Genomic DNA, 22783 nt, shown 5'->3' on the forward strand with positions numbered 1-22783 from the left:
CGCCTTTTGGATAGTGTTACTCTGAAGCCATGTACGAAGTTTCATGAAATAACTATTGGCAGAAGTAACAAAAAACCGTCCATGAAACAAACACTCATTTCATATTTGTTAAAATTTTGACTTCGTCTCTCATAGACTTGTGTACATTATGGGTGCACATGTTTAAGAATAAGTAACCCCTTATTCAATATGGTGGAACTTTTTTTCACGGCTGTCTTTAGCAATGTCATTTGGCAGTAATGTTTATCAAACTATGGGCAGAATTCTGTGCAAAAATGAAATCGATTTGTTTATTTATGGATGAGTGAGCACGCATCAAAGTGGGAAAATTTGTATTTTCAATGTCACAGACTTATTTTAAAGGGTAATAAAGTGAATATTGGGGGCAAATTCGGTTTCAAATAAGACTTTAATTGCTATCGTTTTTATCATCCATCATTTCTATCACCACACACTTTCCGAACTTTAAACATTTTCATGGTTGAGCGAGCACATTCGAAAACTTAGGAATGAATACTCTTTATACTGCATAAATGTATTCTTTTCCTAACAATTTTTCATGATCAGTTTAATTTATGGACAAATCAGTGGTGGGTCCAAAATTTTTAAATGGGGGAGGGGCCTATAATCGGGGGAGCCACCAACATTTTCAAATTTTAACATGATCTAACAAGTTGTAGAGGATACTACCATAAACCCCTATGATGATACGTCACAATACAGGGGCCGGGGAAGGGTTTTAAAAGTGGGGGGGGGGGCTGACCATGCAAAAAATCACAATCGTATGGTCTTTTTTACATTTTTGTACATGCTTTTGGAAAAAAGTGGGGGGAGGGGGCTGAAGCTCCCCGCCCAGCCCCCCGCTTCCGCGGCCCGTGCAATACATTATGCTCACTCAACCATGAACATATTATATCAAAATTGTGTGTGGAGTGGCTAAATGATGGATAGTAAAACAGCATAACACCATAAAATTCACCTAAAGACAACATTTGCCCAACTTTGTATTTGCACAATCTGAAAAACGACTCTTGTGACTTTCAAAAATTGTCATTTTTAATTCAATCTTTAATTACTCATGCATGACTCAACCGATCAATCTTATTTTTCCCCAGGAGTTGCTTAATGAGTGTAGAAAACCACATACGGAATATCATATCTCAAAATATTTCCGTTCAAAAGTTACAGCAATTTGATTTAGGGGGGACTTACTTTTTTTGTTGTGTATAGATAGATAAAGAGGTAGGTCATATATAATTTTGAAGGAAATGGGTACCGTGTGCATGCAGATAGAGAAACGATAGCAAGAACGATATCTGCCGAAGGGATATTGGTTCTGAATCCGCCGAAATTGGAACACGATCCGCCGGTAGATAGTGTGCCTAGGACCATTATTTGCCTAGTACCGGATCCGCCGCTACACCGGCACCCTTGGTGTATTGCTACGTGGCAAAAGCGCCGACGTGGCTTTATCGACTTCTCCATGTGAAATACACTACGATCGGAGACTGACAGCGAAATCTCGAACACACATCCATACACGAATGTTTGACATGTACATAAAAAGTTTGAAAAAAAATAGTAACGACAAAAATATTTCGTGTATACAATGAATGAATAAATGGATGCCAAAAAGTAGACTTCATATCTGAGTTGTACTATGTATACTCACTAACAAAAGGATTCCCCCTTTTTGTTAGAAAATTAATAATTCTATAGATATTGTGCATTCTAATATGAGCGAAGTAATTAGGCCCTACCAAATTCAAATTTGTTTTTATTGGTACAGTGATATTGAAGCTATCAAATTAAAATGACGAAATGAGACCAATCATAAGAAGAATTGTATTAACTTATGCACTGCAAATATTCCGGTGTTGATTTAACATCAGCCCGGAATGTCCACACCAGAGAAGTGTTAAACAAAACCAGTTTGGTTTTGGTCTAACACCAGAAAGATGTTTATACAACACCAATTAGTATTAAAACAGCATCGGGGTTTGATTCCAAACTGGCGTTGTTTCAATACTTCTCTGGTGTGGACATATATAGATTCCGGGCTGGTGTTAAATCAACACCGGAGTTTTTGCAGTGTCATCGTTAAGGATTCTCCAAACATTTATCTTCAAATCATCATTGAATTGTATAAAAATGCCTTTTAATTTCTTTGCTTTGCAGACTTTTGATTTTTAGGCAAGTTATAATTTTCTCGAAATTTACTTTTACTTCAAATAAAATTAATTCATTGTTGTTTTAATATATATTTTCATATTCATTCTTGCTATTTTGATAGATCTTAGTTTCATTTCTATCCGTTTTTTGTTTTGTTTGCCTCTTCATTTTATGACTCGATTGATTCCGAGATTTTAATTTCCAGGGACGCTATACTTCTACCATCTGGAACTAATCCATCCAAGTTTATGGTTACCAAGACAACGACAAATTCGACTCGAATAAACTTCATGAACTCCCTCGGAGAGTCGGGCAAAGCGTTGGTGGTATAGTGGTTAGCATAGTTGCCTTCCAAGCAATTGACCCGGGTTCGATTCCCGGCCAACGCATTATTTTTTCCCCTTTCTGTTCCTTATACTAGAGCAAAATATGCTCACACAAACTACTGATACTGTTCAGTTGCATCCATTCATCCCCTTTGAATTCATTTAAGGACTGATTTAAAACACGAAACATAAAGCGACAAACATTTCCCTCCCCTTTTTCTTTTGAACATTTGATATGATTTGATCTATTTTATTAAAAAAAACTATAAAAGAGCAATCAATTAACTAATGACTATCTTTCAAAGTGGCCGTGTATATAAATACATAAAAACAATTATTTATATCAAATGTAAGAATAATGTTATTTTAATTCACATACAATCATTTTAATCGGTTTTAATATGTATTACTTGCAGCATGTAATAGGGCTTCCAAACATATCAAAAAGATTATTTATTAAATGGAAATGGGATTCCAACATGTTGAAATAATATTATTTTTAAAGAAAAAATATTTGCTTAAAGAGAAAGGCCCAAGTCCCAGTTAACTAACTCACTTGTTTTTACTACTCAGCGAGCTGTGACAATTTGAAGTTGGCATTTTACTTGAAAGAATTTTCCAGATATTATTGCATCAAAGCTTCTGTTGCGCAATCAGTTAGCGCGTTCGGCTGTTAACCGAAAGGTTGGTGGTTCAAGCCCACCCAGGAGCGATATAAACTTTTTTGGCGGTAAACTTCATCACGTATAGTGTCTTTTTTTTATTTTCCCAAAAATAGTTTTATAGAGAACGCATAGTTGAACCTAATCATCCTACTACTTGGATAATTGATATATGTTTTGGGGATGGCGAAACACTTTCTTTAATTCATAAAACAATATTATTATTACTTTTAAGGGAAAAATGCTATTCTACTTTTTTGTATTTGTCAACAGACTGTACGACATGTAATTTATTTAACTTAAAGAAAGAAGTGGAAAATCGTTTGAACGAAATTTAATGAAATAAACCGTCTTGCAATTCATCACAACAAAAATTATCATACCTGGGTGGGCTTGAACCACCAACCTTTCGGTTAACAGCCGAACGCGCTAACCGATTGCGCCACAGAAGCTTCGATGCAAAGAAATAGCCTGGCAAGTCACTAGAAAACATTTCAGTTTCATTCCAGAAAAAAACATTTATGTAAAAAAGAATGTGGACTTGAATTGTTATAATATATATCGTTTGTAGGAATTTATACAATTGAAATTCATATAATTTGAAGGAAAAAATAAACATCTTTATTACAGGCCTGAAGGGATTAAAAAGGAATTGTTCTTGTAAACGAAACATGTCGATTCAGACAAAAAAAGTATCTCGCTCCTGGGTGGGCTCGAACCACCAACCTTTCGGTTAACAGCCGAACGCGCTAGCCGATTGCGCCACAGAAGCTCCGATGAGGTGGTGTATTCAATTTTCTGTTAATTTACTTAATGATAAACATTGCAAACATATCTATTCGTATTTGCCATTTGCGGAATTACTGTGTCACAATGAAGTGGATGCATTTCCTTTTAATCTTTAAAGTGGACCATAAGTCAGGCTCAGAACTGAAAACTCCTCAGAATGCGCTTAATTCATATATTTGCTTGTAAGAATGAAGCTAGGATATACTTAAAACATCGGACTTCCCATTGAAAACAACAACAAGCAACTTTTAGTGGCCGATCGGGAAATGTGCAAAGCTGGACCCGCCCCTCGTTAGAAGGTAGCTTCATAGCCTTTTCTGAACAAAATTGCACAGATTTGCACAAAAATATATCTCGCTCCTGGGTGGACTTGAACCACCAACCTTTCGGTTAACAGTCGAACGCGCTAACCAATTGCGCCACAGAAGCTTCGGTACGGAAAAACTGCAGTTAATTGTCTATCAAATGCAAGTTCTTTCGAATCATAATTTTTAGGATGATAACTTCACATCTCCGACAAATTATTGATTTGAAATAAACTTGTTTTATTAATATATGAATACATTCTATTAATCCGCGAATATATTCATGATAAACATTTAAATGAGTGTTATGTTTGAAGACAAAATATATTTCCTAAAGAAAAACCTGATATTTTGGGGCAAACTACAGTATATAAAGCAGTAATATATTTAATTCGATCTACTGTCTGTATAGTGTATAAGGCGGGTTATCATTCTTAGGAATGAGATGGACTCAAATATGCATGAATGGAAATTCTCATTTCATTTGCGAGGTCTTTTCATTGTAAAATCATCTGCCAATTAGTTACGTAATTATAATTATTTCTATTCAATAGTGTTTATCAAGAAGGTAGACCTAACTATTGTTCGACGCTGTGAGAGGGGAGGAGACAAAGACCTCCTCACCGATTGGTCAGTTTAATTATCCCTAATCATGCCGCACCCATTAGATAAACTCTCGACCAATCACAACTCATAGAAGGGTTCTACAGAATAGATTAAAATATATTACTGGGTGTAAACGCAAACTTTCTCCTCTCTCTAATTTCGCTGTAGTCCATCCAAGCAGAAATTAAACAGCACAAAATTCACAAGATTTATATTTATGAGGAGTGAGAGAAGAAGAGAGAGGGGAGGAAGCAGGCTGATGAGCGATATGTGCATTTAATACCCAGAAGAAAAATGATACAGAAAGAAAGTAAAATCATAATAAAGAAAAAAGTAAATAAAGACAGGGTGATGACAGAACTAAGTTTTGCTTTAAAAACTGTCTTAATGAACTATAGGGGTGTCCATTAAATATTATGAAATGATTTCTTACAGTTTATTTAACTCCCCTTTATTATACCCCCTCTTTTCCATTTATTATTGTTTATACATTCTCCCTTTAGTGGCATTTTAATTTGAATAGTTCAACACGTTGTTACAGTTCTAGAAAGATCCATGGTTAAAATGGAAATTTTATATAATATTATGTTTACAATATAGGTATAAATGATGTTATAGGCCTATATCAATCAGGTATGAAAATTGTAACTTTAGTCTCAAACAAACTATGTCATAGGCCTATAAACATATGATTATTAATGAACTTTACAATTATCTTTTAAAGAGAATTGTAAATATCTCTGAAAGATAAAGCTTAAAAAATATAGAAATGTGTATGAAATTATGGGCATACAACTATGTCCCTTTCCCTATATAGCTCTGCATGTCAAATCCAAACTTTATTAGTTATTTCAACAAGTTACCAATTCATAAGCACATAAGAGAACAACAGCAGTATGAATATAAAACATCTATACAGGTCAATAATATAATACAGAGTAAAAACGAACGAAATTAAAGCTATATAAAAAGCAGTAAGCCAAGAACCCGAAGGAAAATGCAAAGATAAGCACACGACACTAACAATATCTAAATTACTTTTGTAACAATTATGTTGCTTGACTTTATGAATCACCTCGATATAGTAGGCCCATGATATAATATAGAAAAATAGTGTTATCAAAAGCATTGATCAGACCCTTTCGAGGCCGTCACTGAAGATGTTTAAAATATCAGTAAGGAAATAACAGTGGATGCGTTGGCCGGGAATCGAACCCGGGTCAATTGCTTGGAAGGCAACTATGCTAACCACTATACCACCAACGCTTTACTTAGGTTTTGTAAATATGTAAATAAAATTTATATCTTTGATTTCCATGTTCATTGCATGTAGCCAGAAACATCCGATTGGATAACCCCATTTCTTTTCTTCCTATTTTGTTGAATTATTGATGCAAGAATCCACTTTCATTGGTTTCATTTGCTTTGAATTAGTTTTCCAAGATCATTCGTGCAATTCCCTTTTATTGATCCGTCCAAAGAATAAAATCTACTCTTAAAACCTAATCTACATAATAAAGGGGCGGGCAAAGGAAGAGCTGCGAGCAAGATTTGGCGCGATAAGAGGGGGTGGAGACAAAAGACAGAGTTACGTAACTGTCTCCTTCACTGATTGGTTGGTTTTAGTTGTCTGTGATCATGCCGCACCCACCTTACAAGTCCTGACCAATCACGACCCCCGGATCATTATGTTTAAAAGGATCAACGAAGAGAATACGGACAGCGTCAAAAGAATAACTTGCAACTTTGATAACAATTAATAGTAAATGTAATTATAATTGTACACAAATGGGGAGAAAAAACCCAAATAAACACACGAATTCTCGGAATAAACAACACACAAAAACATGACAGGAACAAAATCTGAAAGTTGTTTTTAGTAAAAACTATTAACATTGCTTGATATATGAATCTATGTAAAAGATTAGAGGAAAATGATTGCGTTGGCCGGGAATCGAACCCGGGTCAATTGCTTGGAAGGCAACTATGCTAACCACTATACCACCAACGCTTTATATGCTACAAAAAGGGATTTTGCCAATTTTAATCGAATTAAGAATGTATTCTCCAGAATTATATAAGGTCCAAACTTTGAAAATGAATTTCCATTCCCCAAAAAATGTATTCATGGGAGCTATTTCCAGTAAATGCAATGAGAAATGACCAGTAATATACCTAATGAAAATCATTAACCTTTAGCAAAATAGTAACATAATCAATGTAATCTATTTAAAAAAGGAATGTCTCATTACTTTAAAAGAGAAGACTGTGCGAGAAAATTGTGTTTGGGAAACGATTGCGGAGTTCGTGAACTTTTCATTTTCAACAACAGTCCTTAAATAATTTCATCCATTCTTCAGTTTAAGGGGGTTAGATAATAGACATCCACCCTGGTTGTTAAGATCCAGGGGGAAGCCGGCCCGTGCCCCCCCCCCCCCCCCCTTCGTGGACGAATTGTCCTTATTTTTTTGTTAAATACTTTTTTATTTTGCTTGTCAAATTTTTCCTCGGGAAAATGTGCCCCCCCCCTTTTTTTTTGGAAATCCTCGATCCGCTCCTGCTCTCTACCAATCACGATTTGTGGTTTGTATTCTTTTAACGGACGGATTACAAAATGAGACAACTGAGGACGTGTTAGTTTTTTCGACGTTATTTGTTTCGTCAAAGTAGAATTTGCGATCTGGATAAAATGTCTGCAAAAAAAATACAAAAAATAACATCGAAAGTTCACTGAAGGTTATTCCGCTCCTGGGTGGGCTTGAACCACGAACCTTTCTGTTAACAGCCGAGCCTGCTAACCAATTTCGCCACAGAAACTTCGGTAAAAGCGTTGGTCTGACAACTCACTAGAAATTCAAGGTTCATTCTAGAAAAACAAGATTTGTTTAAAATAGGCGAACACTGTTATTGTGATAAGTAATAGTTTGATGCATATCAATAAATTGTAAAAATTTTACCCAATTGGCATTGTTATAATTTGAAAGAAAAAATACACATCTGTAACATAGATCTGAAAGGGTTTTATTCATAAAAATAATTCTTGTACATGAAATATATAAATCTAGACAAAAAAGTTTATCGCACTCCTGGGTGGGCCTGAACCTCTCGCTCGTGCCTGAACAAAACATATAATTTGGGTAAAACGAATTGCGTTGGCCGGGAATCGAACCCGGGTCAATTGCTTGGAAGGCAACTATGCTAACCACTATACCACCAACGCTTATATATTTCCCAGTGAAACTATTATACGTCAAAATAAAACAACAGATGATGGTTATTTTTTATGTGTATTGTCGCATTCCAAGTATTATTTACTTTTGACATATTATAGCTAATTGACTTTTTTTTGCCTCTCTCATCTTTATCTCTGCCATTATTACTATCTGTCATTTTTATCTACACCTAAGAATGCATTTATTTTGTAAACGTTCACAAAATAAAATTTCTTATAATTTGAAGAAAAAATAATGGTAGTTATAATCACGATAATACAGATCAGGTAATACAGGTTTTTGCCTACGTCATTTCACCCCTGTCATTCTTACCACTGCAATTTTTATCTTGCATCTAGGAATGCATAAAGTTCGTAATCATTCACAATATGAAATTTCTTATAATTTGAAGGAAAAAAATTAATTCATGATCACAATAATACAGATTAGAAGGTAGGTTCATATACCTTTTTCTGAACAAAATAGTATAGATTTGCACCAAAATATCTATTTCTCGCTCCTGGATGGGTTGAACAACCAACCTTTCGGTTAACAGCCGAACGCGCTAACCGATTGCGCCACAGAAGCTCCTGTGGAATATTTTTGTTTTTAAAACATCAATAATTCCAAAATTACGTAATCATAGTTATATCCATTTAATAACTCCTCAAATCAATCAATCCCTCCTTTTGATTAAAGAAAATGTTGAGACTAATGACAACTATTGTCAGGCGCGATTATGGGGAATAGACAAGAGACCGCGTTACGTAATAGACCTCCTAACTGATTGGTCAGTTTTAATTATCTCTGATCATGCCGCTCCCACTTGAGAAACTCTCGTCCAATCAAGACTCAAGGAAGGTTTCGTGACTATATTACTTAGTGTCAAGATTGTTTGAGTTTGTTTGCTTTATCTTTTTTTCAATACTTTTTATTCAAATCAATTTGATATCTTGGTGAACTTGACCTTTGAATATCATGAATTTTATTTTTTCTCCTATAAGCACGCTTTTTTTCAATCGGGACAATAATGTTCTACTCTACAGTCGTACCGTTCCTTATAGTATAGTATTCTTTTGTTAATATATATGTAAGCAATTACAACCCTTTGCAACCTTCAAAATGTCCGAACCTTTTTTTTAGGGGGGGGCTGTTTTGAAATATACTTTGTACACGCAATGGTACTTTTTGTTTTTAGCCCCCCTCTCCAAAATAGGTCCTCTAAATATCTATTAATACTTAGTATTAAATATTAAATTTTTACCAGGGTTTGCTTTCTTTGTACACAGGGTTGCTTTTTTGATCTTGTGAAAGTTAAATTTTTATTTGTTTTGTCCAAGTTGTATCTAATTTTGTGATCTGGATAAACTGTGTGGTAAAAAAGAATGGAGGGATCTTGCAACTAGAAAACAAAAATTTACATCGCTCCTGGGTGGGCTTGAACCACCAACCTTTCGGTTAACAGCCGAACGCGCTAACCAATTGCGCCACAGAAGCTTTGATGCGATTATGCAGAAGTTAGGGAATCTATCTTGCACATACAAATTGTGATTATATTATTCCCTTTAATTTTAGACTGTATTTATTCGTAATATACGTTTATCGACGATAATTCTCGCAGTAATGACATATAATTGATGATTTGCAACAAAATGGTTCCAATACCGTTTCCCGTTTAAGTAAAAAAAAAGGGAATGTAGTTCATGGTTTTGTTTTGTCATTATCAAATACACTTAATGAAAGAAATAATTGTGTTCTTGATATCTTTGTAAAATTCTTTGATCTTTATTCATTCATTGCATAAAAGTTAATTAATCCAATATATTAAAACTCTATGTACCATAAATCTTACAAATATATCGTAGCTTGTTTAACACATCTATCTGTTTTCATACGTTCAATGTTGGTTTAATTCTATCAACATCATTCCTCAAAGCAATTTAATATATTCATGTTTAATGAATAGAAGATGCCAATGTGATGCACGAGCTATTGTGAGGCGCGTTGAGAGATGGGAGACAAAAGACCGAGTTACGTAATAGATCTCACCACTGATTGGTCAGTTTTAATTGTCTCTGATTAAGCCGCACCCATAAGAAAAACTCTCGACCAATCACGACTGGAAGGAGGGTTCATGGTATTGATTGAAATAGATTACTGGGAGTATATGAACTTAAATAAATAGGGGCTAATAATTAAACCTGAATATCATTCAGACATCTGACAGCTATTTGAGGAACACGTATTTACTTTCTCGACACAATTTCATATTGACGAAGACATCGCTTTTACTCGTTACTTTTTAAAGTAGTGTGAAGTTGCAGTTGGAACAATATCAACATAAGGATTGGAAGCGTTAATAATGTAAGTATTTATTTGGCAATGTCATCTACCATACATAAGTGTGGTTTTTTTTTGTCTTTTACACGACCTAAAATCAATTGAATATTTTCGTTAAAAAAGGAAGCATTTTTTCATCTGTCATTGTAATTACTTTGGGTTTGTTGAAATACTTATCTATTTTCCATCCTGTTTTCTTTTTACTCTCAGGTCGACTCAACTCCTCTCCGCTCGACCTGCACTCTCACTGATGGCTGGGAATGCTAACTCACCGGTCCCCATCGAGGTACGCGAGCCCGATTTCAACAAGGCCATCGCTTCGGTCATCTGGCTTCGACATCATCGACAACCAACCTCCCGAGTCTTTAACTGCTTTGTCTCGAACTGTCCTCTCTGTCCGGCCTCGAGTTCAACTGAAAGATCCTTCTCAGCGAAACTTAGGAACGTACCACAGCCGCGATGGAGGTCGACATCTGAAGTTAATCAACCCAAGGTCGTCAACTGGCTGATACCGTCAACGACACCCTCGTCGAGCTCCATGTCCCATCGAAAGAGGCCATCATCATGGACGTCATCCCCGCCGAAGAAGCGTCTCGCCCGGTCACCTCCGTCTTCTCTCGATCACCGCCCCGTCACTCCAGAAAGTCTCCGCTTCTGCTGTCCATTCTGCCCGATGTCGTTTGTCAAGAAGGACGATTTTACCACCCATCGTCGGTTTCATCTGGGAACTGATGTCTACTACTGTCAATATTGCCAGAAACCCTTCGATAGTCCTGCTCGATTGGTCAAACATCGTCGCGTTCACACCCTAGGGCAGCCGTTTCGATGTCCGTTCAAAGGATGCCCTTCAGAGTTCACACAACAAAGAAGCCTGGATAGACACATCAGTCAGCATCACCGGAACGAATGAATGACAGCGTAGGTCTTCCCAAAGAACTTTATCAGAACTCTAACAGTTTCCATCTCGTTGAAGTGTACTGTATTGTTGGTGGCGTCTTATTCCAATGCTTCAAATCTATATCATGTTGATATGAAGTTGAATAAATGGATTTTTATATTGCATACCTATTTGTCAATGAGTCTGTATTTTGACGTTGTTCTTGTGAAATTATTTCATAAGGAGGGGGTTGGTTTGTTGCTCTGCATAGCCCATTTCTGTCCTTCAAATGGGCCTTTTAAGTGAACAGGAGGATGTAACAGGTGGCCTAACCCCCTCTTTTCTAAGAATGGAAGAGAGATCTAAGTGAGAGAGGTACAGAGTGAAAAAAAATGAGCAGTATGACGCACACATTTTTATTTTTCATATCGCTAGAGTAACTATAGCCTGGATAACAGTAAATTATAAGTGAGGAGACTGAATTTTATCTTCCTGATCAAGTTCAGGGGATTTCGATTTTAAAAGAGAAGTGACAAAAAGAAAAATAGGTGTCTACCCTCCCCCTCTCTCCCTTTGCTCCTCCTGTCTCTGTTGTTATCTCCCCTCTCTTTCTCTCTGTTTATATCGGGAAAATGTGGGTAAAACTGAACCCGCCCCTCGTTAGAAGGTAGCTTCATAGCCTTGTCTGGACAAATTTGAATAGATGCACACAAAAAAATCGCTCCTGGGTGGGCTTGAACCACCAACCTTTCGGTTAACAGCCGAACGCGCTAACCAATTGCGCCACAGAAGCTTCGGTACGGAAAAACTGCAGTTAATTGTCTATCAAATGCAAGTTCTTTCGAATCATAATTTTTACGATGATAACTTCACGTCTACGACAAATTATTGATTTGAAATAAACTTGTTTTATGAATATATGAATACATTCTATTATTCCGCGAATATATTCATGATAACTTTTTAAAAGAGTGTTATTTTGGAAGACAAAATCTAATTTCGAAAGAGAAACAAGATATTTTGGGCAAACTATATAAAGCAGTGATATTTGTAATTAGATTTACTCTCTGTATAGTGTGTAAGGCGGTTTATCATTCTTCGGAATTAGATGGACTCAAATATGCATGAATGGAAATTCTAATTTAATTTGCGAGGTCTTTTCATTGTAAAATTATATCCCAATGAGTTACGTAATTATTTCTATTCATCAGTGCTCATCAAGAAGGTAAACCTGTGAATTACACTATAGGCCCACATTCATGCATTACTGATACACCGATGTCCTTTTGAGTATTAAACATATAATACATATCAAATATTTACATCAAAGTTAGAGTTAGAATATACACCATTTTATACCCCCCCCCCCTCTCTCTCTCTCGGTGGCGGATATATTTCCCCTTTTGTCAGTTCGATTTGTAGGGTAATATATATATCCTTTATTTTGGAATAAGAAGACTGAAGTTTACGAATTGGGACAACTATACGAGAGTGGACTAACTATTAGACTAACTTAATTCCGATCATCATTAAAGATCGTCGTACCTTCTTTCAATATTGGAATGAAAATCATAAAGAAAAGTTATACAAATGCATCGTAATTCTCATATGTACAGTGCTTTGTGTTTTCCAAAACAAGATTATAATTTTCTTACATTTTGATGTTAAGAGTAATGTTAATATGTTGCAAAATAAAATACATGTACATATACTCACTTTATTTGACATTTTATTATCATTCTGTGCATTTGTTGATGCATACTGTAAGTTTAATTTATATAAAAAAAGAATTCGTTTGTTTAATCAAATAATGCGAGAGATTTCTCGAGTCGCATTTCCAGTGCCTATCGTTTATTATAATCTGGAAATCTCTCGCACACAAGTTTCCTTGGTTACCAAGGGGACAACAAACTTCATTCGAATAAAGTTTATCAACGTGCACCCGTCTTGCAAAGCGTTGGTGGTATAGTGGTTAGCATAGTTGCCTTCCAAGCAATTGATCCGGGTTCGATTCCCGGCCAACGCATTTTTTTTCTCTAAAACCAAATCGGGATCACAGACAAAATCCGCTCACACATATCATAATAGATCCTCTCCATCAGTAGAAACATTCTAACTTTTCCATCAATTTCCCTTTTCTAATTTTTTTTCTTCAAGCATTTCAGGAGCTTTTATTTACAGCGCTATTCAACAATGCTCATCAAAAAGGGAGCTATTGTTCGACGTTGTGAAAGAGGGAGCAGACAAAAGACCGCGTTACGTAATTGACCTCCTCACTGATTGGTCGGTTTTAATTGACCCATCAGAAAAACTCTCGACCAATCACAACTCATAGAAACTCTCGACCTCACAACTAATTGAAGGGCTCTTTACGAGTGATTAAAATAAATAAATAGAGAGAGTGGAGGGCAGACAGATGAGCGATATGTGTATTTATACCCCGAAGAAAAATAAAGAAAAAAGGGAAAGAAAGAATGGGTATTGACAAGACTAAGTTTTGCTTTCAAAACCGTCTAATGAACTTGATTTTGGATTGCGTAGTTTCCGGTAAACCCTCTGTATAGAATCTTTAAAGAATCCATTAAGTAAAGAGCATAGCATAAGTAGGAATTAATCAGAAACAAAAATCAAGGAAAGAAAAGAAAGGTTATTACTTTCACACACTAGGATGAAATTGACTTGGGATAACGGGTTCGTATAGTTCCGGTGTAGCGGCAGATGTGGTTCCTATTAAAATAGATAGTGAAGAGGTAGGTCATATATAATTTTGAAGGAAATGGGTACCGTGTGCATGCAGATAGAGAAACGATAGCAAGAACGATATCTGCCGAAGGGATATTGGTTCTGAATCCGCCGAAATTGGAACACGATCCGCCGGTAGATAGTGTTCCTAGGACCATTATTTGCCTTGTACCGGATCCGCCGCTACACCGGCACCCCTTGGTGTATTGCTACGTGGCAAAAACGCCGACGTGGCTTTATCGACTTCTCCATGTGAAATACACTACGATCGGAGACTGACAGCGAAATCTCGAACACACATCCATACACGAATGTTTGACATGTACATAAAAAGTTTGAAAAAAAATAGTAACGACAAAAATATTTCGTGTATACAATGAATGAATAAATGGATGCCAAAAAGTAGACTTCATATCTGAGTTGTACTATGTATACTCACTAACAAAAGGATTCCCCCTTTTTGTTAGAAAAATTAATAATTCTATAGATATTGTGCATTCTAATATGAGCGAAGTAATTAGGCCCTACCAAATTCAAATTTGTTTTTATTGGTACAGTGATATTGAAGCTATCAAATTAAAATGACGAAATGAGACCAATCATAAGAAGAGTTTTATTAACTTGCAAAAATTCCGGTGTTGATTTAACATCAGCCCGGAATGTCCACACCAGAGAAGTGTTAAACAAAACCAGTTTGGTTTTGGTCTAACACCAGAAAGATGTTTATACAACACCAATTAGTATTAAAACAGCATCGGGGTTTGATTCAAAACTGGTGTTGTTTCAATACTTCTCTGATGTGGACATATATAGATTCCGGGCTGGTGTTAAATCAACACCGGAGTTTTTGCAGTGTCATCGTTAAGGATTCTCCAAAAATTTATCTTCAAATCATCATTGAATTGTATAAAAATGCCTTTTAATTTCTTTGCTTTGCAGACTTTTGATTTTTAGACAAGTTATAATTTTCTCGAAATTTACTTTTACTTCAAATAAAATTAATTCATTGTTGTTTTAATATATATTTTCATATTCATTCTTGCTATTTTGATAGATCTTAGTTTCATTTCTATCCGTTTTTTGTTTTGTTTGCCTCTTCATTTTATGACTCGATTGATTCCGAGATTTTAATTTCCAGGGACGCTATACTTCTACCATCTGGAACTAATCCATCCAAGTTTATGGTTACCAAGACAACGACAAATTCGACTCGAATAAACTTCATGAACTCCCTCGGAGAGTCGGGCAAAGCGTTGGTGGTATAGTGGTTAGCATAGTTGCCTTCCAAGCAATTGACCCGGGTTCGATTCCCGGCCAACGCATTATTTTTTTCCCCTTCTGTTCCTTATACTAGAGCAAAATATGCTCACACAAACTACTGATACTGTTCAGTTGCATCCATTCATCCCCTTTGAATTCATTTAAGGACTGATTTAAAACACGATACATAAAGCGACAAACATTTCCCTCCCGCTTTTCTTTTGAACATTTGATATGATTTGCTCTATTTTATAAAAAAACTATAAAATAGCAATCAATTAACTAATGACTATCTTTCAAAGTGGCCGTGTATATAAATACATAAAAACAATTATTTATATCAAATGTAAGAATAATGTTATTTTAATTCACATACAATCATTTTAATCGGTTTTAATATGTATTACTTGCAGCATGTAATAGGGCTTCCAAACATATCAAAAAGATTATTTATTATATGGAAATGGGATTCCAACATGTTGAAATAATATTATTTTTAAAGAAAAAATATTTGCTTAAAGAGAAAGGCCCAAGTCCCAGTTAACTAACTCACTTGTTTTTACTACTCAGCGAGCTGTGACAATTTGAAGTTGGCATTTTACTTGAAAGAATTTTCCAGATATTATTGCATCAAAGCTTCTGTTGCGCAATCAGTTAGCGCGTTCGGCTGTTAACCGAAAGGTTGGTGGTTCAAGCCCACCCAGGAGCGATATAAACTTTTTTGGCGGTAAACTTCATCACGTATAGTGTCTTTTTTTTTGTTTTCCCAAAAATAGTTTTATAGAGAACGCATAGTTGAACCTAATCATCCTACTACTTGGATAATTGATATATGTTTTGGGGATGGCGAAACACTTTCTTTAATTCATAAAACAATATTATTATTACTTTTAAGGGAAAAAAATGCTATTCTACCTTTTTGTATTTGTCAACAGACTGTACGACATGTAATTTATTTAACTTAAAGAAAGAAGTGGAAAATTGTTTGAACGAAGTTTAATGAAATAAACCGTCTTGCAATTCATCACAACAAAAATTATCATACCTGGGTGGGCTTGAACCACCAACCTTTCGGTTAACAGCCGAACGCGCTAACCGATTGCGCCACAGAAGCTTCGATGCAAAGAAATAGCCTGGCAAGTCACTAGAAAACATTTCAGTTTCATTCCAGAAAAAAACATTTATGTAAAAAAGAATGTGGACTTGAATTGTTATAATATAAATTGTTTGTAGGAATTTATACAATTGAAATTCATATAATTTGAAGGAAAAAATAAACATCTTTATTACAGGCCTGAAGGGATTAAAAAGGAATTGTTCTTGTAAGCGAAACATGTCGATTCAGACAAAAAAGCATCTCGCTCCTGGGTGGGCTCGAACCACCAACCTTTCAGTTAACAGCCAAACGCGCTAGCCGATTGCGCCACAGAAGCTTTGACGTAAGAAATAGCCTGGCAAGTCACTAGAAAACATTTCAGTTTCATTCCAGAAAAAAACATTTATGTAAAAAAGAATGTGGACTTGAATTGTTATAATATATATCGTTTGTAGGAATTTATACAATTGAAATTCATATAATTTGAAGGAAAAAATACACATCTTTATTACAGGCCTGAAGGGATTAAAAAAGAATTGTTCTTGTAAGCGAAACATGTCGATTCAGACAAAAAAATATATCTCGCTCCTGGGTGGGCTCGAACCACCAACCTTTCGGTTAACAGCCGAACGCGCTAGCCGATTGCGCCACAGAAGCTACGATGTGGAAGTGCACTTAATCTATGTTAATTTTATTTAATTATAGACATTGCAAACGTCTACAAAAGCTGGTCGAAATGGTTGGTTCTTCCATGCACCGTTTACTCGACGAACTGATAAGTAATCTCACGTAACAAGTACGTCGGAAGTTTGAAAAAATATCGAAATAAAAGGTCATTCAGAACAAAAAAGAACGACAAACATATTTCGTGTATAGCATTCCTCCTTTTGTTAGAATATTGTATATCGCTTCTTGTCAATTGAGAATAAATACCATAATTTTGTATTATCGGAACAGTGGTGCTAGCAAATTATTATAATTTTGAGATTATATCAATCAGAAGAATTTTATTATAATTCAAACATATATGATTATCATTAAGGATTCTCTTAATATTTGTCTCAAAACCGTTATTGTATACGAATGTAATTAATATTCCTTTGCAGTCTTTTGTGATTTTACGAGACGAATTGAAAATTTTCTCGATTTTTTTTTTAATTGAATAACTTAATGCTGTTGAATATTTGATTTAATTTTCATTGCTGCTATTTTGTTGGACCTTAGGTTCATTTGTATTTGTTTTTTGCTTTCTTCTTATCATGACGCAATTTGATTCCGATCTTTCCACTTCCAGGGACTTTGAACTTCTTTCTATACAATCTGGAACTAATCCGCACATAAGTTTCTTGTTCCTGAGGAAACGACAGCTCGACTCGAATAATATCCATGAACTGACAAGAAAACTAGAGTAAAGCGTTGGTGGTATAGTGGTTAGCATAGTTGCCTTCCAAGCAATTGACCCGGGTTCGATTCCCGGCCAACGCATTATTTTTTTCCAAAATATACTTCCACAAACTTCTGATACTGTTCGAGTGTATCCATTCAAATGATCACCTTTGACTTGATTTATTGACTGATTAAAAACATTTTTTTAAAGCAAAACATGTCGATTCAGACCAAAAAAAAATAATCTCGCTCCTGGGTGGGCTCGAACCACCAACCTTTCGGTTAACAGCCGAACGCGCTAGCCGATTGCGCCACAGAAGCTCCGATGAGGTGGTGAATTCAATTTTCTGTTAATTTACTTAATGATAAACATTGCAAACGTCTATCAAAAACTGCTCGAAAATGTTGGTTCTTCTCTGCACCGTTTACACGACGAACTTAGAATATTACACCCTAAATTGCAAGGATTTATAATCAATCCATACCATGCATACAGGTGGACTGTATTTAGGGACAAGTCGAAATTAACGTTTAGGATTTAAACTAAATCCTAAATTAGATTGGATCGGGTAGCTTCCGGTACCCCTCTGTGTATAGCTACCTGGCAAAAACACCGACGTGGCTGAACCGACTCTTCCTTGTGAACCTGCCACTTCCCTGATTATACTACGGTCGAGTATTGACAGCATGAAACTTCTATCTCCAAACTGACAGGAAAATATCGCGAAATGTCACTATCACGTAACAGGTACATCGAAAGTTTGACAAACAAATATCGAAATGAAAGGCCATTCGGAACAAAAAGAACGACAAACATTATTTCGTGTATAAAACTTTATTAATGAGTAGATAAATGGATATATCGGCCAAAATGAGGCATTATGTTCTTATTGTACACTTGCTAACAAATCGCTAGTATATGCACATGGATGTTAAAAAGACTTCCCCCTTTTGTTAAAATGTTGATAAGTTTTGTTTATCGCTTATTGTCAATTGAGAATGAATACCAACATTTTGTATTATCGGAACAGTGGTGCTAGCAAATTATTATAATTTTGAGATTATATCAATCAGCAAAACTTTATTATAATTCAAAGATATATGATTGTCTTATACTGACCTGGATGGAGGTAAAGGGGTGTGGGAAGGAATACCTGTGGGTCATGGTAATTAAGTTAACCTTTTCCAAACACAGGCAGTCCCTTCATCTCTATTCCAGGCCCGATTCCAGGTCCTTTGTATTATGTCACGTATATCATATTGTTAATGTAATTTGTATTGTACTATAATTCATGTATTTTAAAATGCTGTATAAATACTAATAATAATCATCAATAAGGATTCTGCTATTCTTTTTTAATATTTGCCTCGAAACCATTAAGAAATTCTATACGAATTTCATTAATATTCCTTTGCAGTATTTTGTGCTTTTCCGATACAAATTTACATTTTTATCAAAACTTGCTCTTACTAAATTAACATATTGTTGTTCTTGAATATTTTATTTTATTTTCATTCCTGCTATTTTGGTGGACCTTAGTTTAGTTTGTATTCGTATTTTGATTTCTTCTTTTAATGACGCGATTGATTCCTAGCTATCCATTTCCAGGGCCTTTTAACTTCTTCAATCTGGAACTAATCCGCACATAAGTATCTAGTTACTGAGGAAACGACCACTCGACTCGAATAATCTTCATTAACTAACAAGACAATCGAGCAAAGCGTTGGTGGTATAGTGGTTAGCATAGTTGCCTTCCAAGCAATTGACCCGGGTTCGATTCCCGGCCAACGCAATATTTTTTCCATCTGTTCCTTACACTAGAGCACTATATCAGCTCACTCAAACTTCTGATACTGTTCAGTTGCATCCATTCAAACGATCCCCTTTGACTTCATTTATGGACTGTTTTAAAACATCAAACATAAGCACGATAAAGCGACAATCATTTTCCCCTTTTTTTGACTTGTTTTAATCCTTTTTCTATTGAACATTTGGTATGATTTGATCTATTTATTTCACCAAGGTAAAATAGCCCTCCATCGGCATATGACTATTTTTCAAACAGACAGTGCATATAATTATATAAAAGCAATTCTGTATATTAAATGTAAGAATAACGTTATATCATTCACATACAATTATTTTAATCAGTTTTAATCTTTATTACTTACAGCATGTCAGATGGGCTTCCAAACATGTCAACAATGTTATTTGTATATGGAAATGGGATTCAAAGTGTTGAAATGATATATATATATATTTACGAAAAATAATTGATATAGAGTAGTGGTATGTGGTTGATACCATATTTGCTTTAATAGAAAGACCCAAGTCCCAGTGAACCCACTTGTTCTTGCTACTCAGCGAGCTGTGACGATCTCAATTTTTTCTCAAGTAAAAACTTTACATGCTTGTTTGTAAAGTTTTTACTTGAAAAAAAAAGAAGATAATATTGCATCGAAGCTTCTGTGGCGCAATCGGTTAGCGCGTTCGGCTGTTAACCGAAAGGTTGATGGTTCAAGCCCACCCAGGAGCAAGATGAAATTATTTTGGTGGTAAAACTCATCACGTATAGTGTCTTTCGTTTTCTTTTTCCCCAAAATAGTTTATAGGGAATGCAGAGTTGAACATAATCATATTAATATTTGGATAGTTTATGTATGTTTTTGGTGGCAAATAGCATTTCACTTTCCTTATTTCATAAAATAATACTATCATTACTTTAAAGAAAAAAATATATGCTATTCTGTCTTTTTGTATTTGTCAATAGACTGCACGAGATGTCATTTATTTAACTTAAAGAAAGAACAGAAGTTTGAATGAAGTTAAATGAAGTTAAATGAAATAAACCATCGTGCAATTCATCACAACAACAAAAAATCTCGCTTCTGTGTGGGCTTGAACCACCAACCTTTCGGTTAACAGCCGAACACGCTAGCCGATTGCGCCACAGAAGCTTTGACGTAAGCATTGGTCTTATCTACATTTACGTTTCATTCCAGAACCCCCCACACACACACATTTGTTTAAAAAGAATGTAGACTTGAATTGTAACAATATACCGTATATCTTTTGTAGGAAATTGTACATTTTGTTTTCATATAATTTGAAGGAAAATTACACATCTGTATTACAGGCCTGAGGGGATTAAATAAAAAAGAATTATTCTTGTAAGCGAAACATGTCGATTCAGACAAAAAAATATATCTCGCTCCTGGGTGGGCTCGAACCACCAACCTTTCGGTTAACAGCCGAACGCGCTAGCCGATTGCGCCACAGAAGCTACGATGTGGAAGTGCACTTAATCTATGTTAATTTTATTTAATGATAGACATTGCAAACGTCTACAAAAGCTGGTCGAAATGGTTGGTTCTTCCATGTACCGTTTACTCGACGAACTTATAAGTAATCTCACGTAACAAGTACGTCGGAAGTTTGAAAAAAAATATCGAAATAAAAGGTAATTCAGAACAAGAAAGAACGACAAACATATTTCGTGCATAGCCTTCCCCCTCTTGTTAGAATATTGAAAAGTTTTGTTTATCGCTTCTTGTCAATTGAGAATAAATACCAAAATTTTGTATTATCGGAACAGTGCTGCTAGCAAATTATCATAATTTTGAGATTATATCAATCAGAAGAATTTTATTATAATTCAAACACATATGATTATCATTAAGGATTCTCCTAATATTTGTCTCAAAATCGTTATTGTATAAGAATGTTATTAATATTTCTTTGCAGTCTTTTGTGATTTTACGAGACGAATTGAAAATTTTCTCGAAATTTTCTTTTACATAAATGAATTATTGCTGTTGAATATTTTATTTAATTTTCATTGCTGCTATTTTGGTGGACCTTAGGTTCATTTGTATTTGTTTTTTGCTTTCTTCTTTATCATGACGCAATTTGATTCCGAGCTTTCCATTTCCAGGGACTTTGAACTTCTATACAATCTGGAACTAATCCGCACATAAGTTTCTTGTTATTGAGGGAACGACAGCTCGACTCAAATAATCTTCATGAGCTGACACGAAAACTCTAGTAAGCAGGTAAAGCGTTGGTGGTATAGTGGTTAGCATAGTTGCCTTCCAAGCAATTGACCCGGGTTCGATTCCCGGCCAACGCAATTTTTTTTCTGTACCTTATACTAGAGCAAAATATGCTCACACAAACTTCTGATACTGTTCAGTTGAATCCATTCAAACCCCTTTGACTTTATTTATGGACAGATTTAAAACATCAAACATAAAGCAACAAACATTTCCCCCTTTTCTGAACTTGTCTTATTCCTTTTCTATTGAACATTGTTTTGATATGATTTGATCTATCATATTTCACCACGGTAAAATAGCCCTCCATCGGGCTACCATGCATATAGATATATAAAAGCAATTATGAATATTAAATGTAAGAATAATTATATCATTCACATACAATTATTTTAATCAGTTTTAATATTTATTACTTGCAGCATGTCAAATGGCTTCCAAACATATCAGCAAGATTAGTTATATATGGAAATGGGATTCCAATTGTTGAAATAATTATTTTTACGAAAAATAATTGATGTAGGGTCGTGGTTTGTGGTAGATATCATATTTGCTTTTAATAGAAAGACCCAAGTCCCAGTCAACTCACTTGTTCTTTCTACTCAGCGAGCTGTGACGATGTGCAGCTGGCATTTTGCTTGAAATAATTTGTCAGATAAAAAAAGCATTGAAGCTTCTGTGGCGCAATCGGTTAGCGCGTTCGGCTGTTAACCGAAAGGTTGGTGGTTCAAGCCCACCCAGGAGTGAGATAAAATTATTTTGGCGGTAACATTCATCACGTATAGTGTCTTCCCCCCTTAATAGTTTAGAGAACGCAGAGTTTAACATCATCATGATAATACTTGGATAATTGATATATGTTTTTTGGTGGCAAATCGCATCTCACTTTCTTTATTTCATAAAAAAATATTATCATTACTTTATAGAACGAAATGCTATTCTATATTTTCTATTTGT

At 35.2% G+C, this 22783-nt stretch overlaps 1 long non-coding RNA gene and 20 other non-coding genes across 21 annotated transcripts; 9 read left to right on the forward strand and 12 right to left on the reverse strand.

Annotated features, from left to right (window-relative positions):
* Window positions 1–2489: 2489 nt before the first annotated feature.
* Window positions 2490–2561, forward strand: TRNAG-UCC (transfer RNA glycine (anticodon UCC)). The gene has a single exon. It is a non-coding gene; the product is annotated as a tRNA-Gly (tRNA).
* Window positions 2562–3538: 977 nt separating this feature from the next.
* TRNAN-GUU (transfer RNA asparagine (anticodon GUU)) lies at window positions 3539–3612 on the reverse strand. The gene has a single exon. It is a non-coding gene; the product is annotated as a tRNA-Asn (tRNA).
* Window positions 3613–3858: 246 nt separating this feature from the next.
* Window positions 3859–3932, reverse strand: TRNAN-GUU (transfer RNA asparagine (anticodon GUU)). Its single transcript has one exon. It is a non-coding gene; the product is annotated as a tRNA-Asn (tRNA).
* A 372-nt stretch (window positions 3933–4304) lies between these two features.
* TRNAN-GUU (transfer RNA asparagine (anticodon GUU)) lies at window positions 4305–4378 on the reverse strand. The gene has a single exon. It is a non-coding gene; the product is annotated as a tRNA-Asn (tRNA).
* Window positions 4379–6054: 1676 nt separating this feature from the next.
* On the reverse strand, window positions 6055–6126 carry TRNAG-UCC (transfer RNA glycine (anticodon UCC)). The gene has a single exon. It is a non-coding gene; the product is annotated as a tRNA-Gly (tRNA).
* Window positions 6127–6799: 673 nt separating this feature from the next.
* TRNAG-UCC (transfer RNA glycine (anticodon UCC)) lies at window positions 6800–6871 on the reverse strand. The gene has a single exon. It is a non-coding gene; the product is annotated as a tRNA-Gly (tRNA).
* Window positions 6872–8008: 1137 nt separating this feature from the next.
* On the reverse strand, window positions 8009–8080 carry TRNAG-UCC (transfer RNA glycine (anticodon UCC)). The gene has a single exon. It is a non-coding gene; the product is annotated as a tRNA-Gly (tRNA).
* A 1415-nt stretch (window positions 8081–9495) lies between these two features.
* On the reverse strand, window positions 9496–9569 carry TRNAN-GUU (transfer RNA asparagine (anticodon GUU)). The gene has a single exon. It is a non-coding gene; the product is annotated as a tRNA-Asn (tRNA).
* Window positions 9570–10291: 722 nt separating this feature from the next.
* On the forward strand, window positions 10292–11474 carry LOC135156406 (uncharacterized). The gene is made up of 2 exons (XR_010295534.1): window positions 10292–10436; window positions 10623–11474. It is a non-coding gene; the product is annotated as an uncharacterized LOC135156406 (long non-coding RNA).
* Window positions 11475–12008: 534 nt separating this feature from the next.
* TRNAN-GUU (transfer RNA asparagine (anticodon GUU)) lies at window positions 12009–12082 on the reverse strand. Its single transcript has one exon. It is a non-coding gene; the product is annotated as a tRNA-Asn (tRNA).
* Window positions 12083–13243: 1161 nt separating this feature from the next.
* TRNAG-UCC (transfer RNA glycine (anticodon UCC)) lies at window positions 13244–13315 on the forward strand. Its single transcript has one exon. It is a non-coding gene; the product is annotated as a tRNA-Gly (tRNA).
* A 1966-nt stretch (window positions 13316–15281) lies between these two features.
* TRNAG-UCC (transfer RNA glycine (anticodon UCC)) lies at window positions 15282–15353 on the forward strand. The gene has a single exon. It is a non-coding gene; the product is annotated as a tRNA-Gly (tRNA).
* A 1297-nt stretch (window positions 15354–16650) lies between these two features.
* TRNAN-GUU (transfer RNA asparagine (anticodon GUU)) lies at window positions 16651–16724 on the reverse strand. Its single transcript has one exon. It is a non-coding gene; the product is annotated as a tRNA-Asn (tRNA).
* A 246-nt stretch (window positions 16725–16970) lies between these two features.
* On the reverse strand, window positions 16971–17044 carry TRNAN-GUU (transfer RNA asparagine (anticodon GUU)). Its single transcript has one exon. It is a non-coding gene; the product is annotated as a tRNA-Asn (tRNA).
* Window positions 17045–17800: 756 nt separating this feature from the next.
* TRNAG-UCC (transfer RNA glycine (anticodon UCC)) lies at window positions 17801–17872 on the forward strand. The gene has a single exon. It is a non-coding gene; the product is annotated as a tRNA-Gly (tRNA).
* A 148-nt stretch (window positions 17873–18020) lies between these two features.
* On the reverse strand, window positions 18021–18094 carry TRNAN-GUU (transfer RNA asparagine (anticodon GUU)). Its single transcript has one exon. It is a non-coding gene; the product is annotated as a tRNA-Asn (tRNA).
* A 1400-nt stretch (window positions 18095–19494) lies between these two features.
* Window positions 19495–19566, forward strand: TRNAG-UCC (transfer RNA glycine (anticodon UCC)). The gene has a single exon. It is a non-coding gene; the product is annotated as a tRNA-Gly (tRNA).
* A 670-nt stretch (window positions 19567–20236) lies between these two features.
* TRNAN-GUU (transfer RNA asparagine (anticodon GUU)) lies at window positions 20237–20310 on the forward strand. Its single transcript has one exon. It is a non-coding gene; the product is annotated as a tRNA-Asn (tRNA).
* A 673-nt stretch (window positions 20311–20983) lies between these two features.
* TRNAN-GUU (transfer RNA asparagine (anticodon GUU)) lies at window positions 20984–21057 on the reverse strand. Its single transcript has one exon. It is a non-coding gene; the product is annotated as a tRNA-Asn (tRNA).
* A 774-nt stretch (window positions 21058–21831) lies between these two features.
* On the forward strand, window positions 21832–21903 carry TRNAG-UCC (transfer RNA glycine (anticodon UCC)). Its single transcript has one exon. It is a non-coding gene; the product is annotated as a tRNA-Gly (tRNA).
* A 595-nt stretch (window positions 21904–22498) lies between these two features.
* TRNAN-GUU (transfer RNA asparagine (anticodon GUU)) lies at window positions 22499–22572 on the forward strand. Its single transcript has one exon. It is a non-coding gene; the product is annotated as a tRNA-Asn (tRNA).
* The last annotated feature ends 211 nt before the right edge of the window (window positions 22573–22783 follow it).

Source organism: Lytechinus pictus, chromosome 13, assembly GCF_037042905.1.
Source record: "Lytechinus pictus isolate F3 Inbred chromosome 13, Lp3.0, whole genome shotgun sequence".
NCBI lineage: Eukaryota > Metazoa > Echinodermata > Echinoidea > Temnopleuroida > Toxopneustidae > Lytechinus > Lytechinus pictus.